The 22582-nt window shown below is 41.5% G+C and overlaps 1 protein-coding gene across 1 annotated transcript in view; it reads right to left on the bottom strand.

Annotated features, from left to right (window-relative positions):
• The window catches only part of LOC126466320 (uncharacterized), a 597202-nt gene extending 590334 nt beyond the window's left edge, over nucleotides 1–6868 (bottom strand). The window contains exon 1 of the mRNA XM_050096378.1: nucleotides 6848–6868. The gene's annotated coding sequence lies outside the window, so the exon portion shown is untranslated. The remainder of the gene's footprint in view (nucleotides 1–6847) is intronic.
• Nucleotides 6869–22582: the final 15714 nt, after the last annotated feature.

Raw genomic sequence — 22582 nt, 5'->3', positions numbered from 1 at the left:
CTAAGCGTGACCGTTTCTTAAACTGTCAAATTTGCATCACCATGAACAATTTATACACACAAATATTTTAAATACAAAATGCCATCAGAAAATTATTTAACGTAATAAACATTTAACATAGTATTTTACATACATTACTCACGTACAATGTACAGAACTTCAAAACTATAGTATAACACACTTTACATCTTCAGAAATTATAGTACCAATATGTGAAAATTATAAAGCAAAAAATTTATAAAATTTTAAATGGACCATAAGCAAATAATGTTATAAGTGGGGAAGTAAAAATTGTAGACGGAGACCAAGAGGTGAATACAGTTAGCAGATTCAGAAAGATGTAGGTTGCAGTAATTATTCGCAGGTGGAGACACTCGCACAGAATAGAACAGCATAGAGAGCTGCATCAAACCAATCTTCGGACTGAAAACCGCAACAACAACTGGTGTTTTACTAGCAAGTAATCATACTCCGTCAGTCCGAAAAGTTTCTAGGCGATTACTAAAAATTAGAGGAGAGTTAAGACGGTATTCATAATGCTTCAGGTGTTCTACATAGTCTTGCTACGCTCGAGTACAACACACTAGGACGCTCATACAACAACACGAGAGATCAGAAAAAGCCGTCTTAGATGTTATCCAACTCGCACGGCGCATTAGATTGGATGTCGATTAAGTCACCAGGTCGCTGACCCTTCAGGCGAATTTCTGCACTTTGTAGTTTTTGTGGTAGGCTCGTCTCGACAGCACAAACTGTCGTCACCCGTATAGCTTTTTCCACAAATGTTCCACTTTTTGTCCCTCCCGTTTCAGTGGTGACATTGTCTTGTGTGAGAAGGAGATACTTCTACTAGAACGTGCTGGAACGTGCTTTTCGAACCGCGTTATTGATGTTGACGTTCGTCGGGATTCAATTACTACCAAGCGAATACAGAATCTGTCGGTTCAGAAGAGCTACACTAAAAGCCATGGAAGATCCCAAGTCTTACCGAACTAGCGGCCAAGAAGACATTTTGTTCCTTCGATCGTGCGAGAGGGTGTAGCTATATCAAATGCCTTGAATCAGTTAATCGGCTTCTTTGTGGAACAAGTATCCACACGGAGAGTGCGACGACGTAAGGAGCACCACGAACTGTCAGTACGACGACTTTAGTTGCGGCTTTCCTTGACACGTCAGAAGACGCAGGCACCTCAACCGTGGTGCGCCCAGCGACAGCTGTTGTACCACGTCGTCTTTCCAGACGAGTCCCAGTTCTCTGCAGAAGAGCAGAATAGACGTCTCCGTATGTGTGCAGGTCTCGAAGGTAACAAGCGTTGCCAGGACTGATTCGCCTTCGTCCTATTGGCCCAGTTGCATGCATGACTGTATGAGCTGTCGTCGTCTTAGCAACACGATCACCTCTGCTTCGCGTAGCCGACAGTTCTGACAACAGTGGCTACACTTCCGATGTTTTATGTTCACTGGCTGTGCCCTATCTTCGAGATCCCCATGACGTTATTCTTGAACAAGATCGTATGAGACAGTATGTGTTCCTTGCTGTCTTGACCTATCTCAGTACACAGAGTGTTCGACTGACTGTTGCCTTGGCACGCATGTTCTCCAGGTCTCTTGCCCAGTGAAGACATCTGGATAAAGGTTACCGCGAGAATGGCATTCCGTCACTCGCCAGCCACCGACGAACTCTTACACCGAGATGTAATGATGTACCTGTAACTGTTATCCAAGCGCTATTGGTAGGATACATTTAAACTAGCAAAAGAAAAGTCTCTGAATGTAGGTTGTTATTTACAATGTGCCTAAAATTCGTATGTTTTTCTCGGCGTGATTAACTGATGGTATGTTTTCGAATTGTAACAGATTTAATGATATTTTTCTAAACAATATTTCGATGTCTTAAGCATATGCTAAGACCGAAGGTGGAGGCTGCAGAAGTACGAGCATTGCGATCAAGATTGGAATTGTCGCATCGGGTGGAACCTGACAACATACGTAACTTCAATACTGCATTCAGTTGTAAACTACACTACTGGCCACTAAAATAGCTACACCACGAAAATGACGTACTACAGACGCGAAATTTAACAGACAGGAAGACGATGCTGTGATATGCAAATGATTAGGTTTTCAGAGCATTCACACAAGGTTGGCGCCGGTGGCGACACCTAGAACGTGCTGACATGAGGGAAGTTTCCAACCGATTTCTCATACTCAAACAGCAGTTGACCGGCGTTGCCTGGTGAAACGTTGTTGTGATGCCTCGTGTAAGGAGGAGAAATGCGTACTATCACGTTTCCGACTTTTGATAGAGGTCGGATTGTAGCCTATCGCGATTGCGGTTTATCGTATCGCGACATTGCTGCTCGCGTTGGTCGAAATCCAATAACTATTAGCAGAATATGGAATCGGTGGGTTCAGGAAGGTAACACGAAACGCAGTGCTGGATCCCAACGGCCTCATATCACTAGCAGTCGAGATGACAGGCATCTTATCCACATGGCTGTAACGGATCGTGTAGCCACGTCTCGATCCCTGAGTCAACAGATGGGGACGTTTGCAACACAACAACCCTCTGCATGAACAGTTCGACGACGTTTGGAGCAGCCTGGACTATCAGCTCGGAGACCATGACTGCGGGTACCCTTGACGCTGCATCACAGAAAGCAGCGCCTGCGATGGTGCACTCAAAGACGAAAATGGGTGCACGAATGACAAAACGTCTTTTTTTTGGGATGAATCCAGGTTCTTTTTACAGCATGATGATGGTCGCATCCGTGTTTGGCGACATCGCGGTGAACGCACATTGGAAACGTGTATTCGTCATCGCCATACTGGCGTATCAACCGGCGTGATGGTATGGGGTGCCATTGGTTACACGTCTCGGGCACCTCTTGTTCGCATTGACGGCACTTTGAACAATGGACGTTACATTTCAGATGTGTTACGACCCGTGGCTCTACCCTTCATTCGATCCCTGCAAAAGCAGGATAATGCACGACCGCATGTTGCAGGTCCTGTACGGGCCTTTCTGGATACAGAAAATGTTCGACTGCTGTCCTGGCCAGCACATTCTCCAGATCTCTCACCATCTGAATAGTCTGGTCAATGGTGGCCGAGCAACTACTCTTGATGAACTGTGGTATCGTGTTGAAGCTGCATGGGCAGCTGTACCTGTACGCGCCATCCAAGCTCTGTTTGACTCAATGCCCAGGCGTATCAAGGCCGTTACTACGGCCAGAGTTGGTTGTTCTGGGTACTGATTTCTCAGGATCTATGCATCCAAATTGATTGAAAATGTAATCACATGTCAGTTCTAGTATAATATATTTGTCCATTGAATACCCGTTTATCATCTGCATTTCTTCTTGGTGTAGCAATTTTAATGGCCAGTAGTGTAGTAAACATAATATCTCGGGTGTGCAACATCGGTATGCACGTTCCAAAACACCGCGAATAAAAATGGGATTTTTCCGGAGCTCATACCTCGGATTCTAATGGTAACAGGTTGGTTCAAGTGTTTTGGATAGCCTTTGGGCTAGAGACCATTTGTATACCGTACAGGGTCAAAGTTTGAACACACTTCCTCCAGATTTGGCAACTGCAGTAAATACGTTGGTTATTTTTGCATTATATGTACTCTATGGTGCGCTTTAACGGGCTTATGGAGGCATCATTTAGTTCATGGTCGGTTCCTGAGAAAACCCAAAAAATATGGTTTCTCGGTACCAAAATAGAGCCGCGGATTCCAAGACGGCTACGTACAGCAAATGAATGGCTGAATTACTTACGATACATTCCCAAGATTCCTATCTAAAAAAACCTTGAACGTTTTTCTTGGTATCTTTATCCGATTCCGAGATACAGAGGTTCAAAGTTATCTTACTTCTATGCGCGAAATACTCACGTGAAAACGTAGAATCCGTTGTGAGGTGAAATCTAAATAACCGCAGCAAATTGCACAAATTTCAATAGTATATTCTACGGGTATTTATCTAGAAGTGCCATCTTCCTATCTCAAAAGTCTTTATCCGTTATCGGTTTCTGGGTGCTGAGGAAGATAGACTCAGGCAGCTTGTGCCCACGTTTCAGTCAGGGTCTTTTAAAACAGGGAAATATTAGCCTTTTTTGTGCTCCCGTAGGAGCACTTTTTCTCTGTTTTTTTATTACTTGAAGATAGTTCAGAATACACGTCTGAGGAGCGGTCTATTTGCTACAGCGGTTGAACTAAGTAGATGACCATTATTAAAGGGATTTTTAGTAGTCTTTTCATTTACTTCCCTATACTTTACACATTAAAATTGTAATTGTTTCACACTGCGATTAAATTAATTACTGACGTAAATTCACGGAAATTGGGAGAACAAAACTATTGTGCTACGTTCGACAAAAGTTGCTTTTGATGGGCTTAGAAATTTTCGAGTCATTAGAAGATCGAAGAAAATATTTTTGACGAATATCAACACGGTTTATGTTACAAAACAGGTGTTATGAGTAGGGTGACGGCTGATACTTCTCATATTGCAAGCTCAGGCGACTGATTTTGCTAGCTTCCGGTTTCTTTTATACTTGAAGTAGTGACGTGCAGAGACGTCTGGAGAGAGAGACAGCAGGATCGGAAATGCAGTACGTACAATAAAGCATGTTAATTTGCTGGAGAATCGTGCAGGGAAAAGGAAAATATACGTTTCTGTTAGTGCACTGCGAGTGGCGTTAACCCTTACAGATGAAATAAGTGCTGCAACATTGTAACAAGAATGGTAAGTGGGAAGAAAACCTTGCATCACATCGAAAGGATGCATTTTATAAGAGAGAAGTGTATTGTGGAATTTTAGAGCAGTGGGGTAGGACTACCGGCACGCTGAAATGTGTTTTCTTTTTAAATAAATCGAGAGCATAATAAGGATCACAAGAATTCCAACACTGTAGAAACTTAAGCGTGTATAGCAGGAATTACGTACCATTTCTGGAACGAAGATGTTTTAAGGATCTAGGTGATAACGACAGATGAATTCCCTGCAGTTTGTCGATAACAATGATCGCTATAAAATAGCCTAAACCACAAATTTGTTTCTATTGCCATCTCGTACTTACATAGAACTAAAATATTACACTCAGAAAATTCAGTGAGACATCTCGCCTATGTATCTTATATTCACTGCACGCTGCTAACAAAGCCTAGAATAATTATCGACGTAATCTCATCGGCAACTTTGGCGTAGTCTATTACACTGACTATATTCAACTTTGTCCTCACTCGGTTCATTGTCATACACCTTCCAACTAAGTAACTCAACTGATTTATGGATATTACCTTCAATTAACCATGTATTCAAGAATTATTCATGTACAGAGTAAATATGAACCGTAACTTTCTGTGAGAAATAAGCTGTTTCGTAATTTCAAAGTTACGAGTGTCACCCTGCTCTCCACTAAGCACAAAGAATGACCTACTTCACTAAGTACTTCGTTACATTTTGTTCGGTGGAAGAGACATGTAAAATATTTATGTCCTACAGTAGAGTGAACAAAAGAAATTCCCTGGCAGATGGCCGCCCTGTGACCAGTTTTCAACTGCGAAGCGCGAACGGCAGCCGAAGAAACAAAATAATTGTCTTCTGTAGAACCATGACAACAGTGAGGCGTTGCCATAGGGACGTACACAAAATCGCGTTAAGTGATTGGTCGACGTGGGCGCGCGAAGCAGCTGCCTGAAGTTCACTGCGACTGTCAGGGAACTACTTTCGCAGAGTCTATTACACATCCAGATCCAGATTGTAAAATACAATCAGTGATAGTTGAATGACAGATGACCTCTCACTACACACTGACCATTTATTGACATTGCAGTCCCCAAAGGGTACCATGACAGAAAAAATTTCAAATAGTCCCCAAATAATTACAGTGTGTATCACTGGTCATATGCTTTGTGGAGGTTACTAGCTCATAACCCCAAAAATTGATTTTGGTAATTTCCAAGAATGATTGCCTAACGATGTCGCGGAGTCCAAACGATACATATCGAACGTGCGATCCTAAATCGATCATGTGACTCTGGTGGCGGGCGTTATGAGTATGTTTACGGTGGTCACTGCAGCAATGACAAAAGAAGACCGTTACAAAAATACTTGTAATTACAAAGGAGATGACTTACCTTACTCGTCGTCAGTGTTGTCGTCATGTGAAAGGTCATGTGATGTGTACGCTATGGGAACAATTCTCTTTTTGCCCTTAATTCGCGGAGGTATGTAACTTAAGGGAACGACGGAAAACAGATAAGAATTACGATCACAAACAATTGATCATAACGCCCGCACCAGAGTCGCATGATCGATATGTATCGTTTGGACTCCGCGACTTCAATAGGCAATTGGAAATTACCTTGATTTTGGTAAAAGACAACTCCCTCTTATTGAAATACGAAATATATATACCCAATTTACTTTTGATGTCTGTCTTTTTCTGAATCACCTAGGTACATTTGCTTTATTGTAAACTGTTACTTCTCGCAACAAAGAAGACTATTATTAGATAAAATTAACGTGTGATTTGATTACATTAATTCAGTGAACTTCTTCACCTTTCTTTACTCGACCTCAGGACCGACTGTTTCGGAAGCAGAATCTCGGAGTGATTTGAAGCAAAATGATTCAGCTTATTTCTTTTTGTCAACGAATATTACTCCTTAAGCAGTCTCTCAGAACTCTCAAACAAATCTTTTAGAATTCCCTGATATTTACCGCATTATTTCAGCGAATTTAATTTCCCTGAGGAATCCCGGTTTCCCAGGTCACCTAGTCAGGTCGCCATCCTAACGAAGGAAAGAAGGTAACAGTGAGGCTCTTTCACATACCTGTTATGAGTAAAGTGGTCGCCGTCTGCAGACGGAGCGACGGCTGCTGTTCGCCCGTCCCTGCTACTGGCGTACAAAGCGGCTGTCCGCGTCCCCTCCTACACAGCGCTACCGAACCACTGGACACAATTAAGTGCACTCACAGCCAGACAGCCAGTCCAGCGCGCCATCCGCTGCCGACGCTGGAAGCCCCCGGGATGACCCAAAAAGTCGATACCGTTTGGGGAACCCCCGGGGTTGGCTCGGTCAGGCTTCGTAACACACCCTCCCCTCTCCTTCCGCCCTGCGATACCTTTCACAGCCTACGGCTGAGTACGGAGCAGCAGGAGACAGCGTTGTGCTCTCTGTCTATGTCTGGCTTGTTTCCAGTCAGTACGACCTTTAAGATTATTCATGGTTTTGGGGCAGTCACTATATTCACTTTCTTTTGCTGCTCTGTGATTACTGATTTTTTTTCGCTCTCGCCCATGATGCCTGTTATAAATTGCTCTTACTTACCCTAGTCAGCGTATGAAGCTTCATAACGTCACACTTGCAAGAGGTAAAAATTTCAATTATCTGGGATTAGTAATATCAGAGAACGGATCAGTTGAAACATACGTCTCGAAGAATAACATCTGATTGACGAAAGTCGCATATGCTTTCAGAGTTTCTGTGTAATTCAAAAAACCCGTAAAAACCAAAGACAAAATTTATAAAATAGCTGTAAGGCCAGTGCTATTGTCTGACAGTGAAGTCTAAGCATCAAGGGCCCGAGGAGTAACATTGAAATACAAATAGTGCGATGAATTCGGAGGTATAGTCCAAGCATTCTGTGACAGCATAGTTAAATTTGTAAAAATTGTTATCTCAACACATAAAATATGAGCGTAAAGGGAATTAAATTTCAAATAGTTTCATGATACTCAGTCCAAGTTGGCCAACTTGGCCTAAAAATTCCGAAAAGTTGCAAAAAACTGTTTTTCTTAAATAAATAAAAATCTATATCCCCGAGCGAGAAATGTTAAACGAGAAAGTATTAGGGCTTAAAAAGATCTATTGATTCCTTTTTTATAAGTATGGATTGCTTTCTTACGCTGCGTGATATATCGAAAAAAAAAGTTAAACATCAGATTCTCTTTACCTCGTTAACATTCACGTTCCCATACTTGCTATTTACTGCAATTAGATCCGCGGTAAGTTGAAAACGAAACTTGTTTGAAAAATAAAAAAAAACATTAATTATTTTTCGAGATATATCGATTACAAAAAACAGGCGCTCTCGCGAATTTGCTAGATCTTATCAGAGGATAGCCCCTATAGCAATGGTTTTAGGCTTATTTTCCTGGAAGAGAGTTGTGCGATCATACTATTAAACAATTCGTACGATTTTATTAGTTGTAGGGATCGAGAAACGACAACGAAAAACTTACACTTTTCAGGGCGACCGCGCGCCGGTTCCCCCCACTCCGCCGTCCGCTCGAGCTGACGCACTCTGTGTTTGCACGCCTCACTTTATCATTCAGTTACTAATAGTAAACATCGATTACACATATTATATTTATTTCTTGAATGTATTTCTATTCAACATGAACCTCCATCAAGAGCATCGCTGTAAAATTTAACTGTATCGACTAGTGTTTATTTTATTTGTTTATTTTTTATAAGTTATCTTAAAATTTCTTTTTTTAAAATTCGTGATAAAATATCAGCAATTTGTTTCTTTAACACCTGTTTTCATAAAATAAAAATTGATATAGTTAGTTAAAAAGTCACCCACCAACTGTGCAAGTTTTTCGAAGTCGTTTGCGATCCTTACAATTAAAAATATCGTAAAAACTATTTAATAGCGCGGTAACACAACTCTTTGCGAAGAAAATAAACCTATAACAGTTAGTGTAGGGCTATCTGCAGAGAATAAGTAGCCAATTATCAGAAACGCATTTTTTAAAAAAAAATAGATGCATCTCGAAAAATAACTAAGGTTTTTACGTTTTGAAAAAGTACTTTCTTGACTTACCGTAGGCTATACTTACAGTAAATAGAAAGTATGGGAACGTGAATATTAATGTGTTAAAGAGAACCCGACCCTTAACTTTTTTTCGAAACATCACAATGCGTAAGAAAGCAATCCATACTTATAAAAAAGAAATCGATAGATTTTTTTCAGCCCTTCAAGTTTCTCGCTCAACATTTTCGATCGGAGCTTTAGATGTTTACTTATTTAAGATGAACCGTTTTTTGCAACTTTTCGGATTTCTTTTTTGGGCTATGTTCACCATCTTCGATCGAGTTGCATGAAAAATAAACTCTATTTAAAATTTCATTCCCATACACTCATTTTTTTTCGTTTTCAGTTACTGATTTTTGCAATCACTTCTCCAGAATGCTTTGACCAGTAGTTTTAAAATCGTTCTCATAAGGCATAAATGAAAAACTCCCAGAACCCAGGCTGAGACAGTACGGCCACATAACACTAAGACCTGAATGCCGTGCCGCGGAAAAGTGTCTGATGAATACGTAAAGTGATACGAGGGTTGGAACTTAAATAGTGGCAACTACTTATGCACAATCGATACAAAAGAGTTACATGTTTCCGCCGGTTACTGTCCTTCAAAGTAGTCACCAGTGTTGTGTAGAACTCATATCCAGTGATATGGAAGGCGTAGTATACCGTTAGTAGAGCCCGTTCTGTTGATGGTGCCAATGGAGCGGTCTACTGCCTGTCGAATCTCTGGAACAGTTCTGAAGCGAATGCTACCAAGTAGTTCCTTCATCTTCGGAATCAAATCAAAGTCACAAGGACTTAAGTCCAGGGACTATAGTGTATGGTACAGTACTTCCCCGTCCCATCGACCGAACAGAGCAGCCACAGCGTGAGCTGTATGCGCCCGCACATTGTCGTGCAAAATGATGAGTGCGTTGCGCAGAAAGTGTCACCTCTTCTTTCGCAAGACTGGTCGCAGGTGATGCTCCAAAAACGAACAGTAATAGTGTGCATTGACGGTCTTCCATGGGAGAACGGATAATACCATCACAGACGTACACGAAAATCACCATAACTCTCACCATATTGGGGCTCTAACGCACTTTCGACTTTCGCGGCGACCCATAATGACGCCATTCGTTGAATTGGCGTTTCAGTTTTGGCTTCGTATCATTCGCTTCAGAATTGTTCCAGAGATTCGACAGGCAGTAAACCGCTCCATTCGTATCATCAACGGAACAGGCTCTGCTAACGGTACACTACGCCTTCCACATCGCTGGCAACGGGTTCTGCACAACGCTGCTGACTTCTTTGAAGGACAGTAACAGGTGCAAACAAGTAACTCTTTTGTATCGGTTGTGAATAAGGTCCAACCCTCGTATGTAGAAGCTAAGCCAAGCCGCCTATCAAAGTGATAGATGGCGCCGCATGAATAGCAAAAGCCGACTCTGCGTAGTTGAAAAAGGCGAGTACAAAGGACAAAAACTTCTCAAACTCAGCAGTAACACTCTTTACATTTTTCTGCTGTCCATCTTGATTGACGTTACCACTCCTTTCTCAGACTGAGCATGAGGAAACAGAGATTGTGGCTCAAATGGCTCTGAGCACTATGGGACTCAACATCTTAGGTCATAAGTCCCCTAGAACTTAGAACTACTTAAACCTAACTAACCTAAGGACATCACACACACCCATGCCCGAGGCAGGATTCGAACCTGCGACCGTAGCAGTCCCGCGGTTCCGGAATGCAGCGCCAGAACCGCTAGACCACCGCGGCCGGCACAGAGATTGTGTTTTATTATTTTGTGAGCAACATCGTCACGATGACGTCATGTGCACACCAGCCAACGCTAGGGGGTAGTTACCGTCTTCATGCATTTAAGATACACTACTGGCCATTAAAATTGCTACACCACGAAGATGACGTGCTACAGGCGCGAAATTTAACCGACAGATAGAAGATGCTGTGATATGCAAATGATTAGCTTTTCAGAGCATTCACACAACGTTGGCACCGGTGGCGACACCTACAACGTGCTGACATGAGGAAAGTTTGTAGATTTCTCATACACAAACAACAGTTGACCGGCGTTGCTGGTGTACTCAACGATGAACCTGGGTGCACGAATGGCAAAAAATCATTTTTTCGGATGAATCCAGGTTCTGTTTACAGCATCATGACGGTCGCATCCGTGTTTGGCGACATCGCGGTGAACGCACATTGGAAGCGTGTATTCGTCGTCGCTATACTGGCATATCACCCGGCGTGATGGTGTGGGGTACCATTGGTTACACGTCTCGGTCACTTCTTGTTCGCATTGATGGCACTTTGAACAGTGGACGTTACATTTCAGATGTATTACGACCCGTGGTTTTACCCTTCATTCGATCCCTGCGAAATCCTACATTTCAGCAGGATAATGCACGACGGCATGTTGCAGGTCCTGTACGGGCCTTTCTGGATACAGAAAATGTTCGACTGCTGCCCTGGCCAGCACATTCTTCAGATCTCTCACCAACTGAAAACGTCTGGTCAATGGTGGCCGAGCAACTGGCTCGTCACAAAACGCCAGTCACTACTCTTGATGAACTATGGTATCGTGTTGAAGCTGCATGGGCAGCTGTACCTGTCCACGCCATCCAAGCTCTGTTTGATTCAATGCCCAGGCGTATTAAGGCCGTTATTACGGCCAGAGGTGGTTGTTCTGGGTACTGTTTTCTCAGGACCTATGCACCCAAATTGCGTGAAAATGTAATCACGTATCAGTTCTAGTATAATATATTTGTCCAATGAATACCCGTTTAACATCTGCATTTCTTCTTGGCGTAGCAATTTTAATGGCCAGTAGTGTATGAAGGTGGGACAACTCTGACGAAACTCAAAACTACAGTGAAATACGAAAACACTGTGTCGGTTGTTTTATTCAAAAAATTAAAAAAAAAGTTTTTATATCTACACCTTCCGCATAACGCAAAGTGTTTCTCTCTTTTTAATGTCCAAGTATTTTTCTGGGAACTATATTCCGTCTTCTGTGGGTCTCAGTTTCTGGAAAATCACTACTCAATTTGAATGGTTTCGAATATTATAGTTGTAGGCCCACAATTTTCTGTAGTGTCTATCTCAGCTGTAGTTCTTCACCTAGCTGCGGTTCATTCTACAGCATGCAAGTGCCAAAATTTATCAGTGTCATTAAAGAGAGAAAAAGCTTCGTTGTTTTGATTGGATTATGAAAACCAAATTTCTCCCATATTCACACGTCAAGGCAAATGAGATGATGAAGTGCAGTTCCTGATCAGTATATGGTGCGTCTACATTAAGGACTGAAGTCCGGATCTCTCTGAGGTGTGTCATGAACGGAGAATAGGTTACATTGTCCTTTGTGATCCGTCTGTTGGAAATAGATCTCGTTTATGCTTTTTGAAGGAATACCCTACGTGTAGGAATTGGGATTTAACTCTCTGCCTGGTTTCGCATCTTCTGCACTTATTTTGCTTTACGTATTACGACTACCTACTGAGATTAGTCTTAGTCCTTGCGTATGGTTTTGTGTCTCCCTGTGTATAATTTTCCAGCTGGTTTATATTTGTATGGTATTGTTGCAGTCTGTCATCTTCCATCACACTGGCGTAATCTTTCCATTCCCTTCGTATGGTCTTCTCTTTTTTAGATGTGGATAGTAATCAAACCTCTGCTCTTCTTTCTGTATTTTCCTTTCGATCTTGTGTTGTGTATCCTGGTTCACGTCCAAGAAATTTTTTTTCGGCACTCTGGATTCTTAGTTAGACGCCTTTCGCTTCCATACAGTACAACAGAAACGACAGTGTTCTATAAAATTTCAGAAGTACTTCTTTTCTTACTTTCTTTTGTCGGTTTCATCTACTATTACCATTCATTAAGTTCAAATTCTCTATCTTATATCGAAAATCAATGTCGTCTCCATGTGATATATTGCATTCTAAGTATTTGAAGTTTGTTACTTGCTTTACTGTTTTCACATTTAATAAAGTTTTGGACTTTATTTTGTTTGCTCCATAAAAGTCAGCATCTTTTGTGTAACTGCAACATTTAGTTTTTCGTCACAATTTCTCATAATCTTTAATGGTGACCAGTTTCGAACGCTTGCGTTCGGTTTCAAACCATTGCCTGCAACTCTAATATTTGACTGTAACATAGTTCCAACGGAACATTCGAAAGACTTGCTCACACACCATACCAATATAACAAATGAATTCGTTATTGAGCCAGAGTTTGTCTTCTTCAGTTTCTTTTCTTTTCTGATGACAAACTTATTACAGCCCTGAAGTGTGGCTTCTCTTTCTCGAAACCTTGTAAAACTGTGAAATATAAAAATTAAGCGATAAAAAGAAACTTGTGCCAAGACTCTCGACATCGACTCCCACAGACACACAATACTCACAGTAGTCTTCGGGCTGAAATGCGTTCTTTTTTTGTTGCGCGTTATCTACACACAGAGATGCAGCCAGCACTAGTTCACCCAATGAACGCAGAGTCACTTAGGAAGTCCTTGGGCGCCGTCACTTTTACGATAGCAGTTCTGCCACTTGACCCGTTAAACTGCCAGAAACTTTAGCATCTCTACTAAGCTGGGTGCCCTGTCCGAGGCGTGTTTATCATGGCGAGGTTCTCGTGCAGCTCATGATGCAAGGAGTGACTTCATTTTAATAGTCAAAGTATGTGTATGAAGAAAGCTCCCTTTGAAAGTATCATTTCCAGAGCAAGACATCGACAAGCTAATCACAGAAGGAACTTCCAGCTGAGTTTATACTTGATTTATTGCTGTTTTATTTAATTGCTGTCTTTATCTTCTTAATGGTAAGACAGAGATTTAGGAACCAGGTTTTAAATTGTAAGACATTTCCAGGGGCAGATGTGGACTCTGACCACAATCTATTGGTTATGACCTGTAGATTAAAACTGAAGAAACTGCAAAAAGGTGGGAATTTAAGGAGATGGGACCTGGATAAACTAAAAGACCCAGAGGTTGTACAGAGATTCAGGGAGAGCATAAGGGAGCAATTGGCAGGAATGGGGGAAATAAATACAGTAGAAGAAGAATGGGTAGCTTTGAGGGATGAAGTAGTGAAGGCAGCAGAGGATCAAGTAGGTAAAAAGACGAGGGCTACTAGAAATCCTTGGGTAACAGAAGAAATATTGAATTTAATTGATGAAAGGAGAAAATATAAAAATGCAGTAAGTGAAACAGGCAAAAAGGAATACAAACGTCTCAAAAATGAGATCGACAGGAAGTGCAAAATGGCTAAGCAGGGATGGCTAGAGGACAAATGTAAGGATGTAGAGGCCTATCTCACTAGAGGTAAGATAGATACCGCCTACAGGAAAATTAGAGAGACCTTTGGAGATAAGAGAACAACATGTATGAATATCAAGAGCTCAGATGTAAACCCAGTTCTAAGCAAAGAAGGGAAAGCAGAAAGGTGGAAGGAGTATATAGAGGGTCTATACAAGGGCGATGTACTTGAGGACAATATTATGGAAATGGAAGAGGATGTAGATGAAGATGAAATGGGAGATATGATACTGCGTGAAGAGTTTGACAGAGTACTGAAAGACCTGAGTCGAAACAAGGCCCCCGGAGTAGACAGTATTCCATTGGAACTACTGACGGCCGTGGGAGAGCCAGTCCTGACAAAACTCTACCATCTGGTAAGCAAAATGTATGAAACAGGCGAAATACCCTCAGACTTCAAGAAGAATATAATAATTCCAATCCCAAAGAAAGCAGGTGTTGACAGATGTGAAAATTACCGAACTATCAGCTTAATAAGTCACAGCTGCAAAATACTAACACGAATTCTTTACAGACGAATGGAAAAACTAGTAGAAGCCAACCTCGGGGAAGATCAGTTTGGATTCCGTAGAAACACTGGAACACGTGAGGCAATACTGACCTTACGACTTATCTTAGAAGAAAGATTAAGGAAAGGCAAACTTACGTTTCTAGCATTTGTAGACTTAGAGAAAGCTTTTGACAATGTTGACTGGAATACTCTCTTTCAAATTCTAAAGGTGGCAGGGGTAAAATACAGGGAGCGAAAGGCTATTTACAATTTGTACAGAAACCAGATGGCAGTTATAAGAGTCGAGGGACATGAAAGGGAAGCAGTGGTTGGGAAGGGAGTAAGACAGGGTTGTAGCCTCTCCCCGATGTTGTTCAATCTGTATATTGAGCAAGCAGTAAAGGAAACAAAAGAAAAATTTGGAGTAGGTATTAAAATTCATGGAGAAGAAATAAAAACTTTGCGGTTTGCCGATGACATTGTAATTCTGTCAGAGACAGCAAAGGACTTGGAAGAGCATTTGAATGGAATGGACAGTGTCTTGAAAGGAGGATATAAGATGAACATCAACAAAAGCAAAACAAGGATAATGGAATGTAGTCTAATTAAGTCGGGTGATGCTGAGGGAATTAGATTAGGAAATGAGGCACTTAAAGTAGTAAAGGAATTTTGCTATTTGGGGAGCAAAATAACTGATGATGGTCGAAGTAGAGAGGATATAAAATGTAGGCTGGCAATGGCAAGGAAAGCGTTTCTGAAGAAGAGAAATTTGTTAACATCCAGTATTGATTTAAGTGTCAGGAAGTCATTTCTGAAAGTATTCGTATGGAGTGTAGCCATGTATGGAAGTGAAACATGGACAATAAATAGTTTGGACAAGAAGAGAATAGAAGCTTTAGAAATGTGGTGCTACAGAAGAATGCTGAAGATTAGATGGGTAGATCACATAACTAATGAGGAAGTATTGAATAGGATTGGGGAGAAGAGAAGTTTGTGGCACAACTTGACCAGAAGAAGGGATCGGTTGGTAGGACATGTTCTGAGGCATCAAGGGATCACCAGTTTAGTATTGGAGGGCAGCGTGGAGGGTAAAAATCGTAGAGGGAGACCAAGAGATGAATACACTAAGCAGATTCAGAAGGATGTAGGTTGCAGTAGGTACTGGGAGATGAAAAAGCTTGCACAGGATAGAGTAGCATGGAGAGCTGCATCAAACCAGTCTCAGGGCTGAAGACCACAACAACAACAACATCTTCTTACACACATTTTGACATCAATTTATTTGACTTTACATTTACATGTATAGTAAAATTTTCCATAGCCACTCGTAACATGTAATCCGCTTTATTTAGTAAACGTGGGATAGTCGTCTAAAAACATTGTATATAAAATAAGTTTTTCTGTTCATTCAGAACAGTTTCTCTATTAGTTCTTTCACTTACTACAATTCCCTCGCTGCTTGCATCAATATATATTTTCTGTGCAGTCAGAAAGCTTTCTGTTTATTGTTGGGATCCTTATTTCCTAAATGGTATAACTCAGAAGACTGCAGGGTGATAATTTTTTGTGCCGACCACTCTCAGAGATGAGACGGTAGTGCATGTCAAGAGAGAACTCATGAGTAAGGACTTTAGCCAGAGTGGAGGGCAACTCATGTCAGCTTTTTTGTGTTTTCTGTCATTCCTTTGTTGCTTCTATATTTTTGGTGTGGGGTACTTGCCTGTATCTGTACTACATAAAACGAAGTATCCTGATGGAAAGTTATGGGTGCTAGATATGTGGATGGAGTTTTAAAAAAAGTTATTTGGCTTTGCGAGTCTCGTCTAGAGGGAACGCTCGTCGCATCAACCAACAGATCGACGTGCTGACAACATAGTTAAAATAAACCCAGGCAATATTGTAAATGGTGATCACTTTAAATAATGTACACAATTCACGTAGTTTGTATTTAAAATAGCTAAAGTTTATTAAATGCTTTTATTTTTTTGATTCACAAGTTGACACAACAAATTGGTTTTACAAGAAGTTACGAAGAGCAGAAGACCACGATAGCGTTAGACACATATCGAAAACGTCACACTGACATACTGTTACACAAAATTAAGACACGATAGAATTTTATATTCCTTACCTTGCTTACGTCATAAACTTTAACGTTACAACAACATAACTTGTAATATTGTATATTTTAATCGTACTGTGCTTAATATTGGCCATTGCGTAAACTGTAATCCCACAGCCGGCCGGTGTTGCCGAGCGGTTCTAGGCGCTTCAGTCTGGAACCGCGCCACCGCTACGGTCGCAGGTTCGAATCCTGCCTCGGGCATGGATGTGTGTGATGTCCTTAGGTTAGTTAGGTTTAAGTAGTTCTACGTTCTAGGGGACTGATGACCTAGGCTGTTAAGTCCCATAGTGCTCAGAGACATTTGAACCATTTTGTAATCCCACAATGTGAAATATATTTGTTGCACAATTTCAGTGACTAGTGCTCAGTTAGACAGTTCTCAACCAATGTCACGACCCCACAAACTATGGAATCATAACCCTGTACGTATAATATCTTAATTCTGTGTATTCTAATTATTGTGATTAGTACTGTCCATTGCGTAAAGTGTAGTTTACAATGTTGAAAAGCATGTTTGGGGCACAACATAAATGAAGTGTGTTCAGTATGACAGTTTTTCAATCAGTGGATCAAGATCTTACAAATTTTAGCATTATAGACATCTAATAGCAGGCGTTGACATATGTGAAAATTACCGAACTATTAGTTTAATAAGTTACGGCTGCAAAATACTAACGTGAATTCTTTACAGACGAATTGAAAAACTGGTAGAAGCCGACCTCGGGGAAGATCAGTTTGGATTCCGTAGAAACATGGGTACACGTGATGCAATGCTGACCCTACTACTTATTTTAGAAGCTAGATTAAGAAAAGGCAAACCTACGTTTCTAGCATTTGTAGTCTTAGAGAAAGCTTTTGACAATGTTGACTGGAATACTCTCTTTCAAATTCTGAAGGTGGCACGGGGAAAATACAGGGAGCGAAAGGCTATTTACAATTTGTACAGAAACCAGATGGCAGTTATAAGAGTCGAGGGACATGAAAGGGAAGCAGTGGTAGCGAAGGGAGTGAGACAGGGTTGTAGCCTCTCCCCGATGTTATTCAATCTGTATATTGAACAAGCAGTAAATGAAACAAAAGAAAAATTCGGAGTATGTATTAAAATCCACGAAGAAGAAATAAAAACTTCAAGGTTCGCCGATGACATTGTAATTCTGTCAGAGACAGCAAAGGACCTGGAAGAGCAGTTGAACTGAATGGACCGAGTCTTCAAAGGAGGATATAAGATGAACATCAACAAAAACAAAACGAGGATAATGGAATGTAGTCGAATGAAGTCGGGTGATGCTGAGGGAATTAGATTAGTAAATGAGACACTTAGAGTATTAAAGGAGTTTTGCTATTGGGGGATCAAAATAACTGATGATGGTCGAAGTAGAGCGGATATAAAATGTAGACTGGCAATGGCAAGGAAAGCGTTTCTGAAGATGAGAAATTTGTTAACATGGAGTATAGATTTAAGTGTTAGGAAATCTTTTCTGAAAGTATTTGTATGGAGTGTAGCCATGTATGGAAGTGAAACATGGACGATAAATAGTTTGGACAAGAAGAGAATAGAAGCTTTCGAAATGTGGTGCTACAGAAGAATGCTGAAGATTAGATGGGTAGATCACATAACTAATGAGGAGGTACTGAATAGAATTGGGGAGAAGAGAAGTTTGTGGCACAACTTGACTAGAAGAAGGGATCGGTTGATAGGACGTGTTCTGAGGCATCAAGGGATCACCAATTTAGGATTGGAGGGCAGCGTGGAGGGTACAAATCGTTAGGGGGACCAAAGAGATGAACACACTAAGCAGATTCAGAAGGATGTAGGTTGCAGTACGTACTGGGAGATGAAGAAGCTTGCACAGGATAACAGACATCTAATTTGTAATACTGTAATACTGCATAGTTCAGTTACTTATTGCACTTAATATTGTTCACTGCGTAAAATGTAGTTTCAATGTTGAAGAACAAATTTGGTGCACAACATTCTGTACAAGGGGAGTGTATATATAATGTTTGGTTACTTAAGTAGCAGTGTTTCTTGCACACGCTAGTCAGTTGTTTCCCGAAGATGGCCTAATAGAGCGAAAACTAATTAGAAATAAACAAAAATCAGTGTACTTGTTATTCAAGTTCTACCAAGAACCAACGGGAGAATCCATAAATAACATATCGAAAATTAAATGTTAGTCCCCAGCTTGGCTTCACATGTTAAACTTCCAACCAGGCTATATCATCTTAATTTTCTCTTTACATTAATATACTTTGTTATTGCCCGGCGGTATAAGCTTTTATTTTTTTATTTTTTGATCTGTACAGCGAATATTTCAGGGCGGCTGTTCCCGCCGTATTCGTTACCTTTCCACTATCGCCTACCGCGGCCAAATGGGTGGTTTTACCCCGCGGCGCGAAGCACCAGGGTACCCGCTCCTCTGCTGCTAGCCCGCTATTTACGCGGGCCCACGCTACCATCAATCGCAGAATGTGAATTTTTATCGTCTACTGGAAGCTAGCCTGCGTACACCACGATGTACGATTTCAGGCAGTTTTCGAACACAGCTTAACTGCACACTTCACATTCACTGTTTATTTTTGTTGGTTGTGTGTGTTTACTGTATACACTCGTTGAACGACTAGAGATATGACGTTCATATTCGTAGGACAAGTACATTAGTATGTTCTGCAAAAATGATTAGCATTTGAGCCATGTCGGCTCGCGGAATCGAGGTCGACAACGATATCGCAGCCCAACACCAGCTACCAGTAAAATGTGCCGGCGGCTTTTGTTGTCGCTATAAAATCGAAGGTAATGGATCAGTGCGACTTGAGCAGACGTACAAGGTGCCTCGCAGTCGTACGCGCGAACCGTACCGTCAGATCAATGATCAAGAAAGAGGGCGCATTATTGGCATGAGAGAATGTGATGCATCCATCCGGGAAATTGTTGCTCTTGCGGGACGAAGTGTTTCGGCAGTGCAACGGGTGTGTGGCGTATGGTTCACGGAGGGCCGTAGAACACTACGAAATGAGTCATTTCGCACCACCCAGCCCACCCCGCAAGAAGATCGACACCTCATCCGAATGGCATTGCAGGACGGATCTGCGACCTCCTCGGCTCCATTGCAACAGGGCTGATAGTCTGCGCTGTTTATTACGTCATGGGTTAGGTTCGCGTCGCCCACTTCTCCGCCTACCTTCAACCAATGTACAGAAGCATTCGGTACATTCTACGAGCGCATTTGATTATTCTAAAGTAAATATGGACGATAAATAGTTTGGACAAGAAGAGAATAGAAGCTTTCGAAATGTGGTGCTACAGAAGAATGCTGAAGATTAGATGGGTAGATCACATAACTAATAAGGAGGTATTGAATAGAATTGGGAGAAGAGGAGTTTGTGGCACAACTTGACAAGAAGATGGGACCGGTTGGTAGGGCTTGTTCTGAGGCATCGAGGGATCACCAATTTAGCAATGGAGGGCAGCGTGGAGGGTAAAAATCGTAGAGGGAGACCAAGAGATGAATAAACTAAGCAGATTCAGAAGGATGTAGGTTGCAGCAAGTACTGGGAGATGAAGAAGCTTGCACGGGATACAGTAGCATGGAGAGGTGCATCAAACCAGTCTCACGATTGAAGACCACAACAACAACAACAACAAAGTCTTGCTTCAGTTATCAATCGCAACGTCGTAATTGCCTCGCTGGTGCCATTACCTTTCCGAAGGCCAAAGTGATTGTCATCTAACAGATTAGTTTTCAGACTCAAAGAGGAAATATATTTATTACCTAGTGGAAGTTTAGTTACTTCAGACGCCGGGCTTGGCTTTGACGATGTTGCGTCCAAGAAAAATAAAATAGATTTAATATAACACATGATGATGATCAGTACAGTGATACAGATTCACATCCTTGTTTCAATGAATAAATAATAGTGATGAAAGCCTTTGTATTTCTAACCGCGAATTCGTAGTATCTTTAACTACCACAGGTACTGTGCACTAATTACTAATTTATCTCGCAGCAGCTTAACAGCGTGCTTTCACGGCACATCTGATTCTAAATACACATTTCGTGCATATCACATAAAAATATAAAAAATATTAATGACAATGAGTGAACATAGGTATTCTAAAGTGAATATTCGATGCACTAGTAATTTACCATGTTTAATCATTCTTGTCAAGAGTGACATTGACACATTAAAGACTCGTTCCTCAATGAATACGTCAGCACAAAATATTTCTATTTACAACTTAAGGTGTGCTGCTATGGGAGCAGTAGAGTTCTGCGTCCGTGTCTCACGAAGATTAAGGCCTAAAAATGTGAGTTCTGGACGCATAGCGGTCTCGCATCCGTAAAAGACAAACGCACTCACATCAGAGATATTGTATTTTCAGAATTTGCTTTGTATCGTCAGAGATCAATTTCTGAGTGTACATACACTCACGTTAAAATCAGTAATGGCTGCTACAAAGAGTTACAGGAGGGCTCATTTTTTTTTCAAAGTCTGATAGGTCGCAAAGTTAAAACCACAGTAAAAATCCGATGAAGCTTTGCACAGATGAGCTGCGTAGTATTTCTAGTATGCCGGTCGATCGCACCACGTCCTTTTTTTAATTCTCAGCACAGAGTGAGCACAGAGTGATGACTAGAACCGTAGTGCCTCCTTATAAGTGTGAAGCGCGTGCTGTCATTCGTGTTCTTCACAATGAGGGGTGCAGTGCAGCCGAAATGTATCTACAGATAAATACTGTGTATGGCAAAACTTCAATGCGTGACAACAAAGTGCGGCGATCGTGCAGAAACTTTGAAGCAGGAGGGATAGACGTACGTGGAGCAGGCGGTCAGGGAAGAAAGCGAGTCTCAACCGATGGTATTGTTCAGCGAATGGATTAGGCGATTCTAGAAAATCGCTGCTTCACAGTTTTGTATTGAGTGATTTGTTTCCCGAAATTTCAAACTCCTCTCTCTACACTATTGTGAATCAGAGACAAACCCCGTGTGACATGGTCTCCCAAGATACTTTCGGAACGTTACAAAACACAGCGAATGAGCAGTTTCTCCAGCGCTACTATGATAAAGGAGATTTTTTGAACAAGGAGGACGAGACATGGGTCCATTCCGGAAATGAAGGAGCAAAAGAGCAGTCCAGACAGTGGAGCATTCTGATTCTTTCAGTAAATGAAAGAAGTAAAAGCGAACCTTCTCCATCAGAAAGTGTATGGTTAACATGTGCAAGGGCCGAAAAGAAGTTTTGTTGATTGAATTCATGGAACGTGACACGACCATCGTTGCAGCCTGATGCAAGATGACTCTTCAACGTCTACGAAGAGCAATTCAGAACAAGCGAAGGGAAATGTTGTCATCAGACATCGTCCTTCTTCATGACAATGCTCGGCCGCACACTGCAGCTGCAACGAAGACGCCCCTACAGCGTTTTCGATGGAAAGTGTTTTATCATCTACTATACAGCCCGGACTTGGCTCTCTCATATTTTCATCTCTTTGCTCACATGAAACGCTGCCTTGGGGGACAGCATTTTGGTACGGGCAAAGAGCAGCAGACCAGAGTAGGAAATTGACCGGAAGCACAGGCGGCTGACTTCTATTGAAAGCTGGTACCACGGAACAACAAACTGTATGTCGAAACGGCGACTGTGTAAAGAAGTATCTAGAAGAAGTGGCTAAATGTTGCAATTAAAATACGATGGTCGTTCAGTAAATAATGCAACACATTTTTTCCCCAAAAGCGGATTGGTTTATTCACGATTCAAGTACACCACATTATTCCAGTCTCTTTTGGCTACAAAACCGTGTTTTTCGACGTAATGTCCCATC

The sequence above is a fragment of the Schistocerca serialis genome, chromosome 1 (assembly GCF_023864345.2).
Source record: "Schistocerca serialis cubense isolate TAMUIC-IGC-003099 chromosome 1, iqSchSeri2.2, whole genome shotgun sequence".
Taxonomy (NCBI): Eukaryota; Metazoa; Arthropoda; class Insecta; order Orthoptera; family Acrididae; genus Schistocerca; species Schistocerca serialis.
This window is presented reverse-complemented; position numbering and strand designations above follow the sequence as displayed.